Below are 22,892 nucleotides of genomic sequence, written 5' to 3'. Positions count from 1 at the left end.
ATACTTAAATAAAGCAATCGATTTAGCCCTTAAGAGTGTCTACCAGTGTATAGCCCATAATAAGCCCTTTATTCTGTTTGAGACTAAGAAAATGGCTTACCAATCCCCATGAGGGAAAATGATAGCCTTCCAGCATTACACAGTCTTGTTAGAAAAATGGCTAGTCATACCTTGAGCAGAAAAGTCTGCAAACTGTTCCCCCCAACTGAAGTTCTCTCATCTCAACAGTCCTGTGTGGGAACAGCAACTGATTTTAGTTACTGTCTGCTAAAATCATAATCCTCTTTTAAACAGAACTCTTCATCTCTTTCTGTTTCAGAGTAAATAGTACATACCAGCACTATTTTAAAATAACAAACTCTTGATAGAAGAATAAAAAACTACAACTAAACACCACAAACTCCTCACCATCCCCGAGGAGATGCTACTTGTTCAGAGCGGCAAGGAGAATGACTGGGGGGGCGGAGCCTGGGAGGGACTATATGGACAGCTCTTGCTGTGTGCTCTCCTTGCCTTTCCCTGTGGGGGAGGAGAATATCCCACAAGTAATGAATGACGCCGTGGACCGGACACACCAATGTTGGAGAAATCACTGTTGTGTTTAAAAAAACAAACTTTGCAATGTATTTTTATTATTTGATTTGCACTATTTTCCTCCAATTTATTACTGCCCTAGAAATGACGGAATGCAACATTCTACACAGTGACAGCTGGATCACTGCAGGTGTTCATGTATATCTGCCAATACATTCCAGCATTTCTGGGGCAGCAAAAAAACACAGAAAAAAATTGGAGGAAAATAGGGCAAATCAAATATGAAAAAACGTGTGTTTATGCATACATAAACCATGAAAAATACCCGGCTCCTAGAATTTTGGCCTGACTCCTAGATTTTGAACGTATTTGTCAAGCACTGCTGTATGAAATAAAGCGGTTATAATTCTTTAACTTTGTGTGTAAATATACTTACCCGAGCAGCTTTCCCTGTGCTATGCTTACCCAGCTGCAAGAGACCTGCTTTCAGAAGATAAGCCCATCTGGGGTAGATAACAATAGGCATACAGAAAGAGAAGCGCTCTATCAGGAATGAACGGCAGCTCAATAGCTTGTTCAATCGCACAAGTTACCACCGAGGAGCAGCCTCTTTTAGCCCAAATCTGCTTTTCACAGAGGAGAACTTTCCTGAAGTACATCAGTCTTATCCCAACTAGTAAGGACAGTGCAGTCGAGAAATATAAGGCAATCCTCCGCGGAACAAGGAACATGGCTACCCCAGACAATTGTTTTGGCCTTCTGTGGGCCTCATCAACAAGATGATGCCATATCCCTCAAGGTATGGGGGCAAGGAGTCCACGTCTGGTTTCCACCCATTACCCTTATGGAGACTTCCTAAGAGTCATAATACAAATGCATACTGAAAATGAAGTGCTCTACAAGGAAGGAACAGCAGCTCAGTAGCGTGTTCTACGGCGAGTCACCACCTAGGAACAGCCTCTTTTAGCCCAACTGTGCTTTTCACAGAGGAGAACTTTCCTGAAGTACATTAGTCTGATAACACTATACCAGGATCAAAGGTCGGGGTAATCTGACACACCAACAGAAGGAGAAGGCTGCAGGAAAAATAGCTCAGCGACATCTGTGGCATACTCACTAAAGAATTACTTTCACTGTTTAATGTACTCCTATACACCCATCTGTCCTACCCCGACTCTCATAGGGGAATAATGGGTATCACACATTGGTCTGAGAACCCCTATAAGCAAAGAGTCTAAAGCACTTTAAATTTTCACCTTCTCCTGTGGAGGCAAAAAGAAAAGACTGAGGTAATCAGGGAAGTGGAAGTCTTAAAAGTTCTTGATATGTTGGATCTTTTTACTTACTCCTAGTGGATTAGAGTTTAATACCATTTGTGATGGCTCATGGACTCTCACCACCTTACAAAAGAAAAACATGCTTTTGTTATTTCACTTTTTTTTTTTTAAATGATTTTAGTTTCTTTAAATACACAGACTAATTAATAATCTTTTTCTGTTTCATTAACCATCTAAGGGAATAATATACTATATTCCATTGTAAAAGCTTATCCAGACTTTTCACAAAGCTCACCTTTAAAATCTAATTTTTAGAGCCCAGTCCATATGGCTGCGACACCCTTGTTTTTAGAAGCTAGCATGCATGACTGACTGTAAGATAGGAACACAGGCAAGAATAGGCCTTGAAGACAAACTTGAGCCTATCACCATTTCCCCAAATGTGCCTAATAAAAAAAGCAATGCAATAGCACTTTTTAATGAGCAGTATATTTTTTTCTAACAAATTTCAAAACTTTGTTTCATTTGCAAGTCACCTGTATCATGTGATGGTCATACGCATACACCGTGAACTCTTGCACAAGCACAGTAGGAGCATATAAAAATAAATTGATAATGGAAGTAAATTGGATAATCTGTTAAAACTTTCTAAATTGAAATTGTGAAAAACATAATTTATGTAAGAACTTACCTGATAAATTAATTTCTTTCATATTGGCAAGAGTCCATGAGCTAGTGACGCATGGGATATACAATCCTATCAGGAGGGGAAAACTTTCCAAAACCTCAAAATGACTATAAATGCACCCCTCACCACACCCACAATTCAGTTTAAACGAATAGCCAAGTAGTGGGGTGATAGAAAAAGGAGTAGAAAAAAATCAAAAAAAGGAACTGGAAATATAATTGTGCTTTATACAAAAAAATAACCACCATAAAAAGGGTGGGTCTCATGGACTCCTGCCAATATGAAAGAAATGAATTTATCAGCTAAGTTCTTACATAAATTATGTTTTCTTTCATGTAATTGGCAAGAGTCCATGAGCTAGTGACATATGGGATAGAAATACCCAAGATGTGGAACTCCACAGAAGAGTCACTAGAGAGGGAGGGATAAAATAAAAACAGCCATGATCCGCTGAAAAAATTAAATCCACATCCAAAAAAATATTTTTTTTTCTCATAATTGAAAAGAAAAAACTTAAAACATAAGCAGATGAATCAAACTGAAACAGCTGCCTGAAGAACTTTTCCACCAAAAACTGCTTCTGAAGAGGCAAATACATAAAAACTGTAGAATTTAGTAAATGTATGCAAAGACCACCAAGTTGCTGCTTTGCAAATCTGATCAACTGAAGCTTCATTCTTAAAAGCCCACGAAGTGGAAACTGATCTAGTAGAATGAGCTGCGATTCTCTGAGGCGGGGCCTGACTCGACTCCAAAAAAGCCTGATGAATCAAAAGCTTTAACCAGGATGCCAAGGAAACGGCAGAATCTTTCTGACCTTTCCTAGAACCAGAAAAGACAACAAATAGACTGGAAGTCTTCCTGAAATCTTTAGTAGCTTCAACATAATATTTCAAAGCTCTTACAACATCCAGAGAATGTAAGGATCTCTCCAAAGAATTCTTAGGCTTAGGACACAAAGAGGGAACAACTTAACTGGTAACCTCGACTCTTGAGGTTTCCAAACCCCTTGTGCTGTCAGAGATCCCCAGACAGCTGCCCAACCTGAAAGACTTGCATCTGTTTTGAGATCAAAGTCCAGGTTGGACGAACAAATGAGGCCCCTTGAACTATACGATGGTGGACTAACCACCAAGTCAGAGAGAGTCTAACATTGGGATTTAAGGATATTAACTGATATCTTTGTATAATCCCTGCACCATTGGTTCAGCATACAAAGCTGGAGAGGTTTCATATGAAAACGAGCAAAGGGGATCGCGTCCAATGCTGCAGTCATGAGACCTAAAACTTCCATGCACATAGCCACTGAAGGGAATGATTGAGACTGAAGGTTCCGACAAACTGAAACCAATTTTATTCGTCTCGTCTGTTAGAGACAGAGTCATGGACACTGAATCTATCTGGAAACCTAAAAAGGTGAACCTTGTCTGAGGAATCAAGGAACTTTATGGTAAATTGATCCTCCAACCATGTCTTTGAAGAAACAACACTAGTTGATTTGTGCGAGATTCTGCAGAATGTAAAGACTGAGCTAGTACCAAGATATCGTCCAAATAAGGAAACACTGCAATACCCTGTTCTCTGATTACAGAGAGTAGGGCACCGAGAACCTTTGAAAAAATTATTGGACCTGTCACTAGGCCAAATGAAAGAGCCACAAATTGGTAATGCTTGTCTATAAAAGAGAATCTCAGAAACCGATAGTGATCTGGATGAATTGAAATATAAAGATATGCATCCTGTAAGTCTATTGTGGACATATAATGACCTTGCTGAACAAAAGGCAGAATAGTCCTTATAGTCACCATTTTGAAAAGTTGGCATTCTTACCAACGATTCAAAATTTTTAGATCCAGAACTGGCCTGAATGAAATTTCTTTCTTTGGGACAATGAATAGATTTAAATAAAACCCCAGACCCTGTTCCTGAAACGAAACTGGTATGATTACCCCTGAAAGCTCTAGATCTGAAACACACTTAAGAAAAGCCTGAGCCTTCACTGGATTTGCTGGAACGCGTGAGAGAAAAAATCTTCTCACAGGAGGTCTTACTCTGAATCCTATTCGATACCCTTGAGAAACAATACTCTGAATCCAATTATTTTGGACAGAATCTGCCCAAATGTTTTGGAAAATTTTTAATCTGCCCCCCACCAGCTGAGCAGGAATGAGGGCCGCACCATCATGCAGACTTGGGGGCTGGCTTTGGTTTCTTAAAAGGCTTGGATTTATTCCAACTTGAAGGTTTCCAATTGGAACCAGATTCTTTGGGGGAAGTATTGGCTTTCTGTTCCTTATTCTGTCAAAAAGAACGAAAACTATTAGAAGCTTTAGATTTACCCTTAGATCTTTTATCCTGAGGTAAAAAAAAACTCCCTTCCCCCCAGTGACAGTTGAAAAAATTGAATCGAACTGAAAGCCAAATAAATGGTTACCTTGGAAAGAAAGAGATAGTAATCTAGACTTAGATACCATGCCAGCATTCCAATATTTGAGCCACAAAGCTCTTCTAGTTAAATAGCTAAAGACACATGTTTAACATCAATTTTGAGGATATCAAAAATAGCATCACAGATTAAACGATTAGCATGTTGAAGCAAACGAACAATGCTAGACAAATCATCTGTTTCCTGTTACGCCAAGCTTTCCAACCAAAAAGTTGATGCAGCTGCAACATCAGCCATAGAAATGGCAGGCCTGAGAAGATAGCCAGAATATAAATAAGCTTTCCTTAGATAAGATTCCAGTTTTGTATCTAAAGGGTCCTTAAAAGAAGTACTATCTTCCATAGGAATAGTAGTACGTTTGGCAAGAGTAGAAATAGCCCCATCAACTTTGGGGATCTTTTCCCAAAACTCCAATCTAACTGCTGGCAAAGGATACAACTTTTTAAACCTAGAGGAAGGAATAAAAGAAGTTTTAGTATCAAGAGGACAAGTTTCCTCAATATCCAGAGTAATCAACACCTCTTTTAACAAGGAACGAATATACTCCATCTTAAATAGATAAGTAGATTTGTCAGTGTCCATATCTGAGGTAGGACAGTTACGTGCAAGATGTCCAAATTCCTGACATTCAAAGCATCTTTTTTATCCATTTTGTCCTTGTCTCTGGGGTGAAAATATGGGTAGCCAGTTCTTACCATGTCCCGAACTCTGTAAAAGACTTTGTCCTCCCGTTGAGCTGCCATTATACTGCTAACTTGTGCATCAAGCAAACAATAAGTCTCCTGCTACAGTAGTCTACACCAAAGCCTTTACCAGCTCTTCCATCTTTAAAGCAAATGTTTGACAGCTTCATAGCAAAGTTTTCTATCAGCAGTTTTTTCAGAAAACGTTTATACCCAGAGACCATTTTCGTGTTAAGCCCGCATTCTCAATATTGTGATACAGAAAATCACACAGGATACCTGTTTTCAGGCAAAACACGGTCCTCTAGGGTATAAACAGTCGCAGACTTGAAATTGCAGAAAAGTGTAGTTTTTATTCCAAAAATAAACATATACCACGTTTTGTTTTTTAAATCACTTGTGAATGTGATTTAAAGCCACTACAAACAAAAGCCTAGCTCTTTTAGAGCGCTAACTAAACATGTAGCAATTCTAACAAGCAGAATAACCTAACAAACAATATAACAGTTTTCACCAACCTTTCTGATAAACGGTTTTCTCAGATAAGTATTTACTGCTCACTGCTGTCCTGCCCTCAGCAGGTAAAACAAACATTCTCCACCTAGGAATTAGAGGCCTGAGAATTTAGCTGTTACTAACTAATTAGGGAGAGGCGAGTTGATAGAGAATAAGTAAATTTATGCTTACCTGATAAATTAATTTCTTCTATGGTACAACGAGTCCACGGATTCATCCTTTACTTGTGGGATATTATCCTCCTGCTAACAGGAAGTGGCAAAGAGCACCACAGCAGAGCTGTCTATATAGCTCCTCCCTTAGCTCCAGCCCCCAGTCATTCGACCGAAGGTACAGGAAGAAAAAGGAGAAACTACAATGTGCAGAGGTGACTGAAGTTTAAAATAAAAAAATATAATCTGTCTTAAAATGACAGGGCGGGCCGTGGACTCATCGTACCATAGAAGAAATTAATTTATCAGGTAAGCATAAATTTACTTTTCTTCTATAAGTTACGACGAGTCCACGGATTCATCCTTTACTTGTGGGATACAATACTAAAGCTACAGGACACGGATGAACGGGAGGGACAAAACAGATGGTTAAACAGAAGGCACCACTGCTTGAAGAAATTTTCTCTCAAAAATAGCCTCCGAAGAAGCAAAAGTATCAAATTTGGAAAATTTGGAAAAGGTATGAAGCGAAGGCCAAGTCGCAGCCTTACAAATCTGTTCAACAGAAGCATCATTTTTAAAAGCCCATGTGGAAGCCACCACTCTAGAAGAGTGAGCTGTAATCCTTTCAGGAGGCTGCTGTCCAGCAGTCTCGTATGCCAAACAGATGATGCTTTTCAGCCAAAAAGAAAGAGGTAGCCGTAGCTTTTTGACCTCTACGTTTTCCAGAATAGACAACAAACAAAGAAGATGTTTGACAGAAATCTTTGGTTGCTTGCAAGTAAAACTTCAAAGCACGAACCACGTCCAAGTTGTGCAACAGACGCTCCTTCTTAGAGGAAGGATTAGGACACAGAGAAGGAACAACAATTTCCTGATTGATATTCCTATTAGTAACAACCTAAGGAAGGAATGCAGGTTTGGTACGCAAAACCACCTTATCAGCATGGAAAACAAGATAAGGCGAGTCGCATTGCAATGCAGATAATTCAGAAACTCTTTGAGCCAAAGAGATAGCAACTAAAAACAGAACTTTCCAAGATAGAAGCTTAATATCTATGGAATGCATAGGTTCAAATGGAACCCCTTGAAGAACTTTAAGAACTAAATTCAAACTCCATGGCGGAGCAACAGGTTTAAATACAGGCTTGATTCTAACTAAAGCCTGACAGAACGTCTGGAAGATCTGCCAGATGCTTATGCAGTAGAATTGATAAGGGAGATATCTGTCCCTTTAAGGAACTAGCTGATAGCCCCTTCTCCAATCCTTCTTGGAGAAAGGACAAAATCCTTGGAATCCTGATCTTACTCCATGAGTAGCCTTTGGATTTGCACCAATAAAGATATTTACGCCATATCTTATGATAAATTTTCCTAGTGACAGGCTATCGAGCCTGAATCAAGGTATCTATGACCGACTCAGAGAAACCCCGCTTGGATAAAATCAAGCGTTCAATCTCCAAGCAGTCAGCCGCAGACAAACTAGATTGGGATGCTGGAACGGACCTTGAATTAGAAGGTCCTGTCTCAGTGGCAGAGTCCATGGTGGAAGAGATGACATGTCCACCATTTCTGCATACCAAGTCCTGCGTGGCCACGCAGGTGCTACCAAAATCACCGAAACTCTCTCCTGTTTGATTCTGGCAATCAAACGAGGAAGGAGAGGAAATGGTGGAAACACATAAGCCAGGTTGAACGACCAGGGTACTGCTAGAGCATCTATCAGTACTGCCTGAGGATCCCTTGACCTGGACCCGTAACAAGGAAGTTTGGCGCTCTGACGAGACGCCATCAGATCCAATTCTGGTGTGCCCCATTGCTGAATCAATTGAGCAAACACCTCCGGGTGGAGTTCCCACTCCCCCGGATGAAAAGTCTGACGACTTAGAAAATCCGCTTTCCAGTTCTCCACTCCTGGGATATAGATTGCTGATAGATAGCAAAAGTGAGTCTCTGCCCATGAAATTATTTTGGTAACCTCTATCACCACTAGAGAACTCTTTGTTCCCCCTGATGATTGATATATGCTACAGTCGTGATATTGTCCGACTGTAAACTTATGAATCTGGCCAAAGCCAGCTGAGGCCACGCCTGAAGCGTGTTGAATATCGCTCTCAGTTCTATAATATTTATCGGGAGGAGAGCCTCCTCCTGAGTCCACAAACCTTGTGCTTTCAGGGAATTCCAGACTGCACCCCAGCCCAATAGGCTGGCGTCCTTCGTCACTATGACCCATGCTGGTCTGCGGAAACACATTCCCTGGAACAGATGATCCTGTGACAACCACTAAAAAAGAGAGTCTCTGGTCTCTTGATCCAGATTTATCTGAGGAGATAAATCTGCATAATCCCCATTCCACTGTTTGAGCATGCATAGTTGCAGTGGTCTGAGATGCAAGCGAGCAAACAGAACTATGTCCATTGCTGCTACCATTAGTCCGATTACCTCCATACACTGAGCCACTGACGGCCGAGGAATGGAATGAAGAGCTCGGCAGGTGGTTAAAATCTTTGATTTCCTGACCTCCGTCAACAAAATTTTGATGTCCACCGAATCTATCAGAGTTCCCAGGAATGGAACTCTTGTGAAAGGGGCTAGTGAACTATTTTTTACGTTCACCTTCCACCCGTGATGTCCGTGTGAGACTTGGCTAGTTGGTATGTCGACGCCTGAATTAAGATATAGTCCAGATAAGGTGCCACAGCTATGCCCCGCGGCATTAGAACCGCCAGAAGGGACCCTAGCACCTTTGTGAAAATTCTGGGAGCTGTGGCCAACCCGAAGGGAAGAGCCACAAACTGGTAATGCTTGTCCAGAAAGGCGAACCTGAAGAACTAGTGATGATCTTTGTGGATAGGGATGTGTAGATACGCATCCTTTAAGTCCACTGTGGTCATATATTGACCCTCCTGGATCATTGGTAAAATAGTACGAATGGTCTCCATCTTGAAGGATGGGACTCTGAGGAATTTGTTTAGGATCTTGAGATCTAAAATTGGTCTGAAGGTTCCCTCTTTTTTGGGAACCACAAACAGATTGGAGTAGAACCCCTGCACCTGTTCTGTTTCCGGAACTGGGCAGATCACTCCCATGGTATATAGGTCTTCTACACAGCGTAAGAACGCCTCTCTTTTTGTCTGGTTTACAGACAATTAAGAAAGATGGAATCTCCCCCTTGGAGGAGAATCTTTGAAATCTAGAAGATACCCCTGGGTTACGATTTCTAAAGCCCAGGAGTCCTGAACGTCTCTTGCCCAAGCCTGAGCAAAGAGAGAAAGTCTGCCCCCTACTAGATCCGGTCCCGGATCGGGGGCTACCCCTTTATGCTGTCTTGGTAGCAGCAGCGGGCTTCTTGGCCTGTTTACCCTTGTTCCAAGTCTGGTTAGGTCTCCAGACTGACTTGGATCGAGTAAAATTCCCCTCTTGCTTTGCAGCAGGGGAAGAGGTAGAGGGACCACCTTTGAAGTTTCTAAAGGAACGAAAATTATTTTGTTTGGTCCTCATCTTATTTGTCTTATCCTGAGGAAGGGCATGGCCTTTCCCTCCAGTGATGTCTGAAATTATCTCTTTCAGTTCAGGCCCGAATAGGTCTTACCCTTAAAAGGGATAGCTAAAAGCTTAGATTTTGATGACACATCAGCAGACCAGGACTTAAGCCATAACGCTCTACGCGCTAAAATGGCAAAACCTGAATTCTTTGCCGCTAATTTAGCCAGTTGAAAAGCGGCATCTGTAATGAAAGAATTAGCTAGCTTGAGAGCCCTAATTCTATCCAGTTTATCATCTAATTGGGTCTCAACCTGAAGAGCCTCCTCCAGAGCCTCGAACCAAAAAGCAGCTGCAGTAGTTACAGGAACAATGCACGCTATAGGTTGGAGAAGAAAACCCTGATGAACAAAAATTTTCTTTAGGAGACCCTCTAATTTTTTATCCATAGGATCTTTGAAAGCACAACGCTTAGCCAGGGTAGAAATAGCTCCCTCCACCTTAGGGACCGTCTGCCACAAGTCCCGCATGGTGTCTGATATGGGAAACATTTTCTTAAAAGTAGGAGGGGGAGCGAACGGAATACCTGGTCTATCCCACTCCTTAGTAACAATGTCCTAAATCCTCTTAGGGACCGGAAAAACATCAGTGTAGGCAGGAACCTCTAGAAATCTGTCCATTTAACACAATTTCTCTGGAACTACAATAGGGTCACAATCATCCAGAGTCGCTAAAACCTCCCTGAGCAATAAGCGGAGGTGTTCTAGTTTAAATTTAAAAGCCGTCATTATCTGAGTCTGTCTGAGGGAACATCTTTCCTGAATCAGAAATCTCTCCCTCAGACAGCAAATCCCTCACCCCCAACTCAGAACATTGTGAGGGTACATCGGATATGGCTAATAAAGCGACAGAGGGCTCAGCATTTGTTCTCACACCAGACCTACTGCGCTTCCCCTGCAACCCAGGCAGCTTAGATAAAACCTCTGTGAGGGTAGTATTCATAACTGCGGCCATATCTTGCAGGGTGAAAGAATTAGACGCACTAGAAGTACTTGGCGTCGCTTGTGCGGGCGTTAATGGTTGTGACACTTGGGGAGAATTAGATGGCATAACTTGATTCCCTTCTGACTGAGAATCATCATGCGACATACTTTTAGTAGCTAAAATATGTTATTTGCAATTTATTGACCTTTCAGTGCATGAGGGACACATGGGGGTTCCACAATGGCTTCTAAACATATTGAACAATGACTTTCTTCAATGTCAGACATGTTGAACAGGCTAGTAATGACTACAAACAAGCATGAAAACACTTTATTTAGTGAAAAAAATAATCTTAAAAAACGGTACTGCGCCTTTAAGAGAAAAAAAAAGCATACACGTTCTGCAAAACTGCTTTAAAATGCACCAAATTTTTCAAATTTTTGCAAGCAGACTCAATATGTGTAGTTAAGTTTGCCCCACAAGGAAATTTAACATTTAACCCTTTAATGTGCAAACCGGATTGAAATTAGGCCTAAATCCGGAAAAAACACCCCCAGCACCTTGCCACAGCCCTACTGTGGCGCCTACCTGCCCTCAGGGATAGTAAATATGGGGTTAAAGCTTCAATTTGGCCCAAAACATCCACAAGGGCCCTCAGGAGTTGGAGCTTGCTGCTTGCTGAGTGAAAACAACTGCGCATCTGAGGCGCGAAAATAGGCCCCGTCCATCTCACTCGATGTCTCTACAGCCTCAAAGAACCGCACCAGACATGTGGGTTCTGAGACCCAAAAAATAAGCCAAGTGTACCCTCAATAAAGTTGCCCAAAAACGTTAACAGCAGTTCATAAAAAGTTTGCCCACAAACATTCAAAACTCAGTGTCAACCATTTTTGTAATTAGCCCCTTATGCAAGCTTAGTAATGCCTTTCTATAGCTCTTAGGATTACTGCTTACCCTTACCCTCATGGGGATACTGTCAGCCTTTCTGAAATACACATTCTTTCCAGAAAAAATGACTGAACATACCTCACTGCTATATAAAATGAAAACGTTCCTCACACTGAAGTTTCTTGTACCCCTCAGCCTCTGTGGGAAAAGCACTGGATCTTAGTTACAAATGCTAAGATCATCATCCTCCAGGCAGAAGTCTTCATCCATCTGCTGCCTGAGAGTAAATAGTACACACTGGTACCATTTAAAACAAAAAACTCTTGCTTGAAGAAATTAAAAACTAATATTTTATCACCTCTTTCACTTTACCCTTCCTTGTACTTAGAGTAGGCAAAGAGAATGAATGGGGGGTGGAGCTAAGGGAGGAGCTATATAGACAGCTCTGCTGTGGTGCTCTTTGCCACTTCCTGTTAGCAGGAGGATAATATCCCACAAGTAAAGGATGAATCCGTGGACTCGTCGTACCTTATAGAAGAAATGAAGGATTCTGGGTCCTGGACAGAGAGAAGAGAAAGATTTTCTTCCTTTCTTTATACATATACATACATTTCAAGGGCTTTCTAGTAATTAATGTTTTGAGCATTTTGATAAAAGCTTGGCAAATTTTAAGTTGTGAGAAAAAACAGTGAGATCTGCAGGGCAGAAATGTTTTTCGATAATTACACCTGAATTTGAAAGACAATTTCATACATGTTCAGCCAATTTAACGATAAAAATAAACTATGCTTTGTATTTTGTACTTATAAGTAGGAATTTCTATACTTTTTTGCACATCCAGTTTACTCAAATTACCATTTATCGTGTGCATATTTAATAAGATTTATTCCTGAACAATTTACATACAAATAAAATATAATTTTTGGTGAACAATTTTGCTGCTATTTTTGATGCACCTTAACAATTTTTTTTCCTGGTACTCATTCGTTTTGTATGATTTTTAAATTATGATTTTCATTGTGCACTTTTGTAATTCAAGCATCTCCTCCCGATAAGAAAATTTAGTAGACACCCTGTTTTTATGGTAAAAAGTAGCTTTAAAGAATTCCATCAGGCAAATAGAAGTACTGATGAGCAATCTTAAATAACCTCGCCACCCTAGAGACCTTTAGATAATTTGACCCATAGAGTAGGTCCAAATGTCTGATCCTACCTTCACCAAGCGATTTTATTTGATCATGTATTTTGATAAAGTTTTAAAAATTAGTAAAATACTAAATTGATACTTATTGAATAATACACTATTTTATCTTTTTCTAAAATGTTATTGTTATCCTCTTCATACACCATTTGCGTATACATTTTCAAAACATTTGAACCATTGTGTGTAGACAGATTCATAGATAGATGGATTTTAAACAGCAGACTCAAAAAAATATTTAAACTACTTGGGTGGGAGGACAATTGGGAGAAATTTTCCACTTTGTTATTTAGTGGGGATGAGAAGAGACTTCTTCGTTATCATTACAGATCTGATAGGATATTAACTATATACAGGAGCATGAATAAGATTGCATTTTTTTTAAAGGAAGCATAACCTATTCATATGGAAGAGGGGTTCAGTTGTGAAATCACACTAAGCTAATTTCCTGACTCTATAATAGTCAATAGCATTGCCATCATAGTACCAACATTTGTCAAGGACACTCCTTTCGGAAAGGGAAACCTTTAAATGTGTTACTTTAACAAAATAAAAATTGAACCTCACATTAAAAGAAAAAAAAAATTATACTCAGTAGCAGAACTACTCAACAGAGGGTCCTGGTGCAAAATTGTTTTGGAGCCCCCCAAAAGTAACTCAGTAGTAAACAATCGTAATAATATACATGTTGATCTGTATAATGTTGAGGAAAGGCAGAGGACAGATGCATTTGCTGCACCAATGGTAGTTCCTGATTATATGTTTGTTTAATGATTACACCTTTGAATATCTCAGTTTTTGTCATTTTAGAAGTACTAAAATATAGAAGTCAGCATTTTTCATTAGGTGTTAGTTCGTGTTAGATATATATTTCTATATAGATTTATAGAAACCAAGGGGTTCATCTCTAACGTCTATCCATGTAAGTTTGAATATATAGAAGTAACACAATCACACATACACATAGGAGTATATTGTAATACTTTGTAAAAGCTTTTCAAATGATGTATCTAAAAAAAAAAGCAAAAATTGAATGCTCACATTTATTATGTTATTATTGCACTGTTTAACCCACAGAGAAAAAATAAAAAAAAATATATATATATATTTTTTTTTTTTTTTTTTTTTTTAATAATGAAAACATGTTTTAACAGTTATTGAAGTGTTCATTTTTTACTAGCTGGTACGAACGCCCAGAGCTATATTGTCTAACAGGAAAAGTCTCTAAAAACCTAGGCAAGAAAAAGGTTGGTGAATTCAGCACAGGAATTTACTTAAAATACTACATTCACTTATATGGGGTGGGGGGAGAATGCATAAAATGTTCATTTAAGAAATTATGTTTCATGAATAGCTGTTAAGCAGAAAAATGGATTATCAGAAATAAATATAACTTGAAATAAAACATAAAAGACCGAAAAATCTTCACTATAAATATGTCTACCATTAATTAGGTGTCATAAAAATGTAACTGCTATGTGAAACAGGCACACCATGTACTAGTTTTCCAGCATACACTTTTAATGCTTAGAAATATCATTGACAGCTAAGACAGCAAAACTATTTAAATCCATTTCTAGCCATTGGATACAGAAAATATGAGTGTTGGGACATTTTAAAACAGATATTCAACAGTATTATTCACACAAAGAAATCAAAATGTATGCTTACCTGACAAGTTCCTTTCTTTCATGGTGGTGAAAGTCCACAACCTCATCCTAGTGACCTGGGATTCAACTCCTGGTCACTAGGATGAGGCCAAGATACCCAACATTCCACAAGCTTTTAATCCATCTCACCTCCCCGATATCCCAATCTAGCCGAGAAAAAAAAAGAATAGAGAGAAGTAGGAAAAGACAAAGAAGGGTTAATAAAGTGCATACTAAACGGTCACTAATTGGAAAAATAAGAGTGTGGGTCTGGTGGAATCTCACCACAATGAAATAAATAAATGCATAATAAAAAGAAAATGCAAAAGCACTTAGTTTGAATTTGAAATGCATAGTAGATTTCTGACAAATATTAAAGTTAGTTCTATTATCCCTCCCACTGCATCATGCGATAGCCATAAGCCAATCACAAAATGCATATACGTATTTTCTGTGAATTTTACACATGCCCAGTAGAAGCACCTCAAAAAAAGTGTTCATATAAAAAGATTGTGCACAATTAGAGAATGGAAGTGAATTGGAAAGTTGTATAAATTTGTGTGCTCTAGCTGAATAATAAAAATTTAATTTTGACTTGAATGCCCCTTTAAGGCAGACAACTAATTACCAACCACAAAGACTGTAGGACTTGCCTGTCAAAAGCTATCCAAAAATAAGACCAAGCTGCTTCTGTGCAATCTACATAACAAAAACCTCTTTTCAAAAAGCACCCAAAGAAGAAACTTATCTAGTAGAATGGGTTGTAAAAATTCTTGAAGGAATTTCCTTGCTTTCAAGAAGTCATAGGTAATGAGTGCTTTAATCAGGAAGCTAAAGTAAGAATGCAGTCTTCTGACTCATACGTGGGCAAATGAAATGAACAATAAACTTTAAAAATCAAAGAAAAAAAATCTTATCCTATTAGAAAATAAGATAATGATTCTCACGTGAAATAGAAAACAAAACCAGACACTGCTGGTGAAATATTTTAAAAGAAGCACTCATTTTTAAAATAGGCAGAATGTTTAAACCATTCATAGGTTTAAAAGGAGAGTTTGTAAAACTCTTAAAATCACTAAGGTTCTTCAGAAGCGAAAAACATAATTTATGCTTACCTGATAAATTCCTTTCTTCTGTTGTGTGATCAGTCCACGGGTCATCATTACTTCTGGGATATAACTCCTCCCCAACAGGAAATGCAAGAGGATTCACCCAGCAGAGCTGCATATAGCTCCTCCCCTCTACGTCAGTCCCAGTCATTCGACCAAGAATCAACGAGAAAGGAGTAACCAAGGGTGAAGTGGTGACTGGAGTATAATTTAAAAGATATTTACCTGCCTTAAAACAGGGCGGGCCGTGGACTGATCACACAACAGAAGAAAGGAATTTATCAGGTAAGCATAAATTATGTTTTCTTCTGTTATGTGTGATCAGTCCACGGGTCATCATTACTTCTGGGATACCAATACCAAAGCAAAAGTACACGGATGACGGGAGGGATAGGCAGGCTCATTATACAGAAGGAACCACTGCCTGAAGAACCTTTCTCCCAAAAATAGCCTCCGAAGAAGCAAAAGTGTCAAATTTGTAAAATTTGGAAAAAGTATGAAGCGAAGACCAAGTTGCAGCCTTGCAAATCTGTTCAACAGAGGCCTCATTCTTAAAGGCCCAAGTGGAAGCCACAGCTCTAGTGGAGTGAGCTGTAATTCTTTCAGGAGGCTGCTGTCCAGCAGTCTCATAGGCTAAACGTATTATGCTACGAAGCCAAAAAGAGAGAGAGGTAGCAGAAGCTTTTTGACCTCTCCTCTGTCCAGAATAAACGACAAACAGGGAAGAAGTTTGGCGAAAATCTTTAGTTGCCTGCAAGTAGAACTTGAGGGCACGAACTACATCCAGATTGTGTAGAAGACGTTCCTTCTTTGAAGAAGGATTTGGACACAAGGATGGAACAACAATCTCTTGATTGATATTCCTGTTAGTGACTACCTTAGGTAAGAACCCAGGTTTAGTACGCAGAACTACCTTGTCTGAGTGAAAAATCAGATAAGGAGAATCACAATGTAAGGCTGATAACTCAGAGACTCTTCGAGCCGAGGAAATAGCCATTAAAAACAGAACTTTCCAAGATAACAATTTTATATCAATGGAATGAAGGGGTTCAAACGGAACACCCTGTAAAACGTTAAGAACTAAGTTTAAACTCCATGGCGGAGCAACAGCTTTAAACACAGGCTTGATCCTAGCTAAAGCCTGACAAAAGGCCTGGACGTCTGGATTTTCTGACAGACGCCTGTGTAACAAGATGGACAGAGCTGAAATCTGTCCCTTTAATGAACTAGCTGATAAACCCTTTTCTAAACCTTCTTGTAGAAAGGACAATATCCTAGCGATCCTAACCTTACTCCAGGAGTAACCTTTGGATTCGCACCAGTATAGGTATTTACGCCATATTTTATGGTAAATCCTTCTGGTAACAGGCTTCCTAGCCTGTATCAGGGTATCAATAACCGACTCAGAAAAACCACGTTTTGATAAAATCAAGCGTTCAATTTCCAAGCAGTCAGCTTCAGAGAAGTTAGATTTTGATGTTTGAATGGACCCTGTATCAGAAGGTCCTGTCTTAGAGGTAGAGACCAAGGCGGACAGGATGACATGTCCACTAGATCTGCATACCAAGTCCTGCGTGGCCATGCAGGCGCTATTAGAATCACTGATGCTCTCTCCTGTTTGATTTTGGCAATCAATCGAGGAAGCAGCGGGAAGGGTGGAAACACATAAGCCATCCCGAAGTTCCAAGGTGCTGTCAAAGCATCTATCAGAACCGCTCCCGGATCCCTGGATCTGGACCCGTAGAGAGGAAGTTTGGCGTTCTGGCGAGACGCCATGAGATCTATCTCTGGTTTGCCCCAACGTCGAAGTATTTGGGCAAAGACCTCCGGATGAAGTTCCCACTCCCCCGGATGAAAAGTCTGGCGACTCAAGAAATCCGCCTCCCAGTTCTCCACTCCCGGGATGTGGATTGCTGACAGGTGGCAAGAGTGAGACTCTGCCCAGCGAATTATCTTTGATACTTCCATCATTGCTAGGGAGCTTCTTGTCCCTCCCTGATGGTTGATGTAAGCTACAGTCGTGATGTTGTCCGACTGAAACCTGATGTCGTTGGGTGCAAGAGAATGACTGGGACTGACGTAGAGGGGAGGAGCTATATGCAGCTCTGCTGGGTGAATCCTCTTGCATTTCCTGTTGGGGAGGAGTTATATCCCAGAAGTAATGATGACCCGTGGACTGATCACACATAACAGAAGAAATGTCTATTAGACATACTGTAACTAGATCTAGAACAAAGATCTGAATGTCAGAAATCTTTTAAGAAGCTTGCATAAATGTCCTTGACTAAATTATTTTGTAAGAGTTGAAGAATTCCTGCATATAGACTGCATTGTCTAAATAAAGGTCTCTTATATCTTGTTAAAAAAATAAAACCTAGTTTAGGAATAAAGATTTCATTTGATGCCGATAAATTTAAAGGCCTGAGATAAAAGAAAAAGAATATTAAGTCAGTGGTAAAGACCAAATAGGAAGATTGGGCAACCAATTTAGATATGCATAAACAGAACTGCATGATCAAAACAAAGCAATAGAATTACTGATTAGTGATGGAGCTTCATTCTAACTGATTCTGAGAAGTAAAAAGATGAAGGCATAAAAGGAAAGCTAGTTAAATTATACCAAATATCTACAGGATCATTTTAGAAACTGTGAATAAGTATCCATGGCTCTGGCAAGGCATATGGAAAAAGAGAGGCGTAAGCAAGAGTCCCCAAGGTCTAAATGTGAACTAAATCATAGATACACCACTAGTAGAAAAAACCCCTTCCCCAGGCGACAAAATTGTAAACTGAAGCAATCCACTTCACAAAAGTTTACTTATGGAATGTGAAATGCAGAAAGAGTACAGTACTCCGTTCAAGTCAAAATTCAAGTGACTTCCTACATTGGTAAGGAAACTAGAGATTACCCATTGAAGATCAAAATATGCCACAGCAGTGACATTGTCTGACTTGAAAAAACAGACACAAGTGTCTCATTTGAAAAAAGACCAAATCTGAGAACCAAAAATATTGCATGAAGTTCGAAGACTTTTGCTCTCCTTAACTTCCAGACTGCACTCTTTCGGAAAAATCCTCTAACATGCCTGTAAAAAACCCGCAGAAACTGTTAACATACAGCTAAAGGGGAAAAAATAGTCTCAATAAATGGGAACATGGAAATACCCCGGGGTTTTATAATAGACAAAGAAGTTGCCAGAAACTATGTAAAACATTTGGGAGCTATAGAAATTACAAGGAAGAGTCACAAAGTTTTTGTCTAGAATGATAATATTTAGGAACAGGTGTTGGTCCTTGAGGATAGGAATATGAAGGAAAGCATCCTTCAAATATATTGTTAACATAAATGAACCATGATGAATTAGGGTGAAATGGACAAAACAGAATCACTGCCATAACAGGCAATTGGCTAGGCGAGTGATTTTGGTTACTGCAGTGATAAGTCTGTTACTTATGTATAGGGATTGTTATATGGATGGTTTATATGGTCATGTAATTGGTTACATTTGGAGTATATAATTGCTCACTTTTTAGCTGAGATTATATATCAATTAATACACTAATAAAGTGTACTAAAATATAGATATTTTATTTGTAAATAAAAACAAAAAAATTTATGCTTACCTGATAAATTTCTCTCTCTTGTGGTGTATCCAGTCCATGGGTTCATCCATTACTTGTGGGATATTCTCCTTCCCAACAGGAAGTTGCAAGAGGACACCCACAGCAGAGCTGTCTATATAGCTCCTCCCCTAACTGCCACCCCCAGTCATTCGACCGAAGACAAGCAAGAAAAAGGAGAAACTATAGGGTGCAGTGGTGACTGTAGTTTAAAAAAAATAAAAAACACCTGCCTTAAAATGACAGGGCGGGCCGTGGACTGCATACACCACAAGAGAAAGAAATTTATCAGGTAAGCATAAATTTTGTTTTCTCTTGTAAGGTGTATCCAGTCCACGGGTTCATCCATTACTTGTGGGATACCAATACCAAAGTTTTAGGACACGGATGAAGGGAGGGACAAGGCAGGAACTTAAACGGAAGGCACCACTGCCTGCAAGACCTTTCTCCCAAAAATAGCCTCCGAGGAAGCAAAAGTATCAAATTTGTAGAATTTAGAAAAAGTATGAAGCGAAGACCAAGTCGCCGCTTTACAAATCTGTTTAACAGAGGCCTCATTTTTAAAAGCCCATGTGGAAGCTACCGCTCTAGTGGAATGAGCTGTAATTCTTTCAGGAGGCTGCTGGCCAGCAGTCTCATAAGCTAAACGGATTATGCTTCTCAGCCAAAAAGAAAAGAGAAGATGCCGAAGCCTTTTGGCCTCTCCTCTGTCCAGAGTAGACAACAAACAATGCAGATGTTTGACGAAAATCCTTAGTAGTTTGTAAATAAAACTTTAAAGCACGAACCACGTCAAGGTTGTGTAATAGACGTTCCTTCTTTGAAGAAGGATTAGGACATAGTGACGGAACTACAATCTCCTGATTGATATTCTTATTAGATACCACCTTAGGAAGAAATCCAGGTTCGGTACGCAACACTACCTTATCTGTATGGAATATCAGATAAGGGGAAATCACACTGTAAGGCAGATAGCCCTGAAACTCTTCGAGCCGAAGAGATAGCTACCAAAAACAAAACTTTCCAAGATAAAAGCTTGATATCTATGGAATGCAGAGGTTCAAACAAAACCCCTTGAAGAACTTTAAGAACTAAATTTAAACTCCATGGCGGAGCAACAGGTTTAAACACAGGCTTGATTCTAACTAAAGCCTGACAAAACGCCTGAACATCTGGAACATCTGCCAGACGCTTGTGCAGAAGGACAGAGCAGAAATCTGTCCCTTTAAGGAACTAGCTGACAATCCCTTCTCAAATCCTTCTTGGAGAAAGGATAATATCCTAGGAATCCTGACTTTACTCCATGAGTAACCCTTGGATTCACACCAATGAAGATAGTTACACCATATCTTATGATAGATTTTCCTGGTGACAGGCTTTCGAGCCTGAATTAAGGTATCAATGACCGATTCGGAGAAACCACGTTTTGGTAAAATCAAGCGTTCAATCTCCAAGCAGTCAGCCGCAGAGAAATTAGATTTGGATGTTTGAATGGACCTTGGAGTAGAAGGTCCTGCCTCAGCGGCAGAGTCCATGGTGGAAGGGATGACATGTCCACCAGATCTGCATACCAAGTCCTGCGTGGCCACGCAGGTGCTATCAAAATCACCGAAGCTCTCTCCTGCTTGATCTTGGCAATCAGACGAGGGAGGAGAGGAAATGGTGGGAACACATAAGCTGAAGGACCAGGGCACTGCTAGAGCATCTATCAGCGCTGCCTGGGGATCCCTTGACCTGGACCCATAACAGGGAAGCTTGGCGTTCTTACGAGACGCCATCAGATCCACTTCTGGTTTGCCCAATAGTTGAATCAGCTGGGCAAATACCTCCGGATGGAGCTCCCACTCCCCCTAATGAAAAGTCTGCAGACTTAGAAAATCTGCCTCCCAGTTCTCTACTCCTGGGATATGGATAGCCGAGAGATGGCAAGAGTGAACCTCTGCCCATAGAATTATCTTTGAAACCTCCAACATTGCCAGGGGTTTCTTGTCCCCCCCTGATGGTTGATATAGGCTACAGTCGTGATGTCCGACTGAAATCTGATGAACCTGACCGCAGCTAGCTGAGGCCAAGCCAGAAGAGCATTGAATATTGCTCTCAGTTCCAGAATGTTTATCGGAAGGAGGGCTTCCTCATGAGTCCACGAACCTTGAGCCTTCAGGGAGTTCCAGACTGCGCCCCAGCCCAGAAGGCTGGCATCTGTCGTGACTATAGTCCACTCTGGTCTGCAGAAACTCATTCCCCTGGACAGGTGGACCCGAGAGAACCACCAGAGAAGAGAATCCCTGGTCTCTTGATCCAGATTTAGCAGAGGGGACAAATCTGTGTAATCCCCATTCCACTGATTGAGCATGCATAGTTGCAGTGGTCTGAGATGTAGGCGGGCAAACGGAACTATGTCCATTGCCACTACCATTAGGCCGATTACTTCCATACACTGAGCCACTGACGGCCGAAAAGTGGAATGAAGAGCACGGCAGGAAGTTAGAAGCTTTGATAACCTGACCTCTGTCAGAAAAAATTTCATTTCTACTGAATCTATCAGTGTTCCTAGGAAGGAAACTCTTGTGAGAGGGAAGAGAGAACTCTTTTCTTCGTTCACCTTCCACCCGTGAGACCTCAGAAAGGCCAGAACAATGTCTGTATGGGACTTGGCGATTTGAAAAGTCGACACCTGTATCAGAATGTCGTCTAGGTAAGAGCCACCGCTATGCCCCGTGGCCTTAGAGCCGCCAGTAGGGACCCTAGAACCTTCGTAAAAATTCTTGGTGCCGTGGCTAACCAGAAGGGAAGAGCCACAAATTGGTAATGCCTGTCTAAGAAGGCGAACCTGAGGAACTGATGATGATCTCTGTGAATCGGAATGTGGAGATAAGCATCCTTTAAGTCCAAGGTAGTCATATATTGACCCTGATGGATCATAGGGAGGATGGTTCAGATAGTCTCCATCTTGAAGGATGGGACCCTGAGAAATTTGTTTAGGATCTTGAGATCCAAGATTGGTCTGAAGGTTCCCTCTAATTTGGGAACTATAAACAGATTTGAATAGAAGCCCTGCCCCTGTTCCTCCCTTGGAACTGGGTGGATCACTCCCATAACCAGCAGGTCTTGAACACAACGTAAGAATGCCTCTCTCTTTATCTGGTTTACAGATAATTGTGAGAGATGAAATCTCCACTTTGGAGATGAAGCTTTGAAGTCCAGAAGATATCCCTGGGAAACAATCTCTAATGCCCAGGGATCCTGGACGTCTCTTGCCCAAGCCTGGGCGAAGAGAGAGAGTCTGCCCCCCACTAGATCCGGTCCCAGATCGGGGGCTACTCCTTCATGCTGTCTTAGAGGCAGCCGCAGGTTTCTTGGCCTGCTTCCCCTTGTTCCAAGCCTGGTTAGGTCTCCAGACTGGTTTGGACTGGGCAAAATTTATTTTGCATTAGAGGAAACTGAAGCTGCGCCACTCTTGAAGTTTCGAAAGGAACGAAAATTATTCTGTTTGGTCCTTAACTTATTGGACCTATCCTTAGGAAGGGCGTGACCTTTTCCTCCAGTAATATCAGAAATGATCTCCTTCAGACCGGGCCCGAATAGGGTCTGTCCCTTGAAGGGGATGTTAAGAAGCTTAGACTTTGAAGTAACGTCTGCTGACCAGGACTTAAGCCAT

The 22,892-nt window shown here is 40.5% G+C and overlaps 1 protein-coding gene across 1 annotated transcript in view; it reads right to left on the bottom strand.

Annotated features, from left to right (window-relative positions):
- The window catches only part of HECTD4 (HECT domain E3 ubiquitin protein ligase 4), a 666,929-nt gene that overhangs the window by 612,594 nt on the left and 31,443 nt on the right, over positions 1 to 22,892 (bottom strand). The window lies entirely within an intron of this gene.

This window comes from Bombina bombina, chromosome 2 (genome assembly GCF_027579735.1).
Source record: "Bombina bombina isolate aBomBom1 chromosome 2, aBomBom1.pri, whole genome shotgun sequence".
In the NCBI taxonomy this organism is placed as follows: domain Eukaryota; kingdom Metazoa; phylum Chordata; class Amphibia; order Anura; family Bombinatoridae; genus Bombina; species Bombina bombina.
This window is presented reverse-complemented; position numbering and strand designations above follow the sequence as displayed.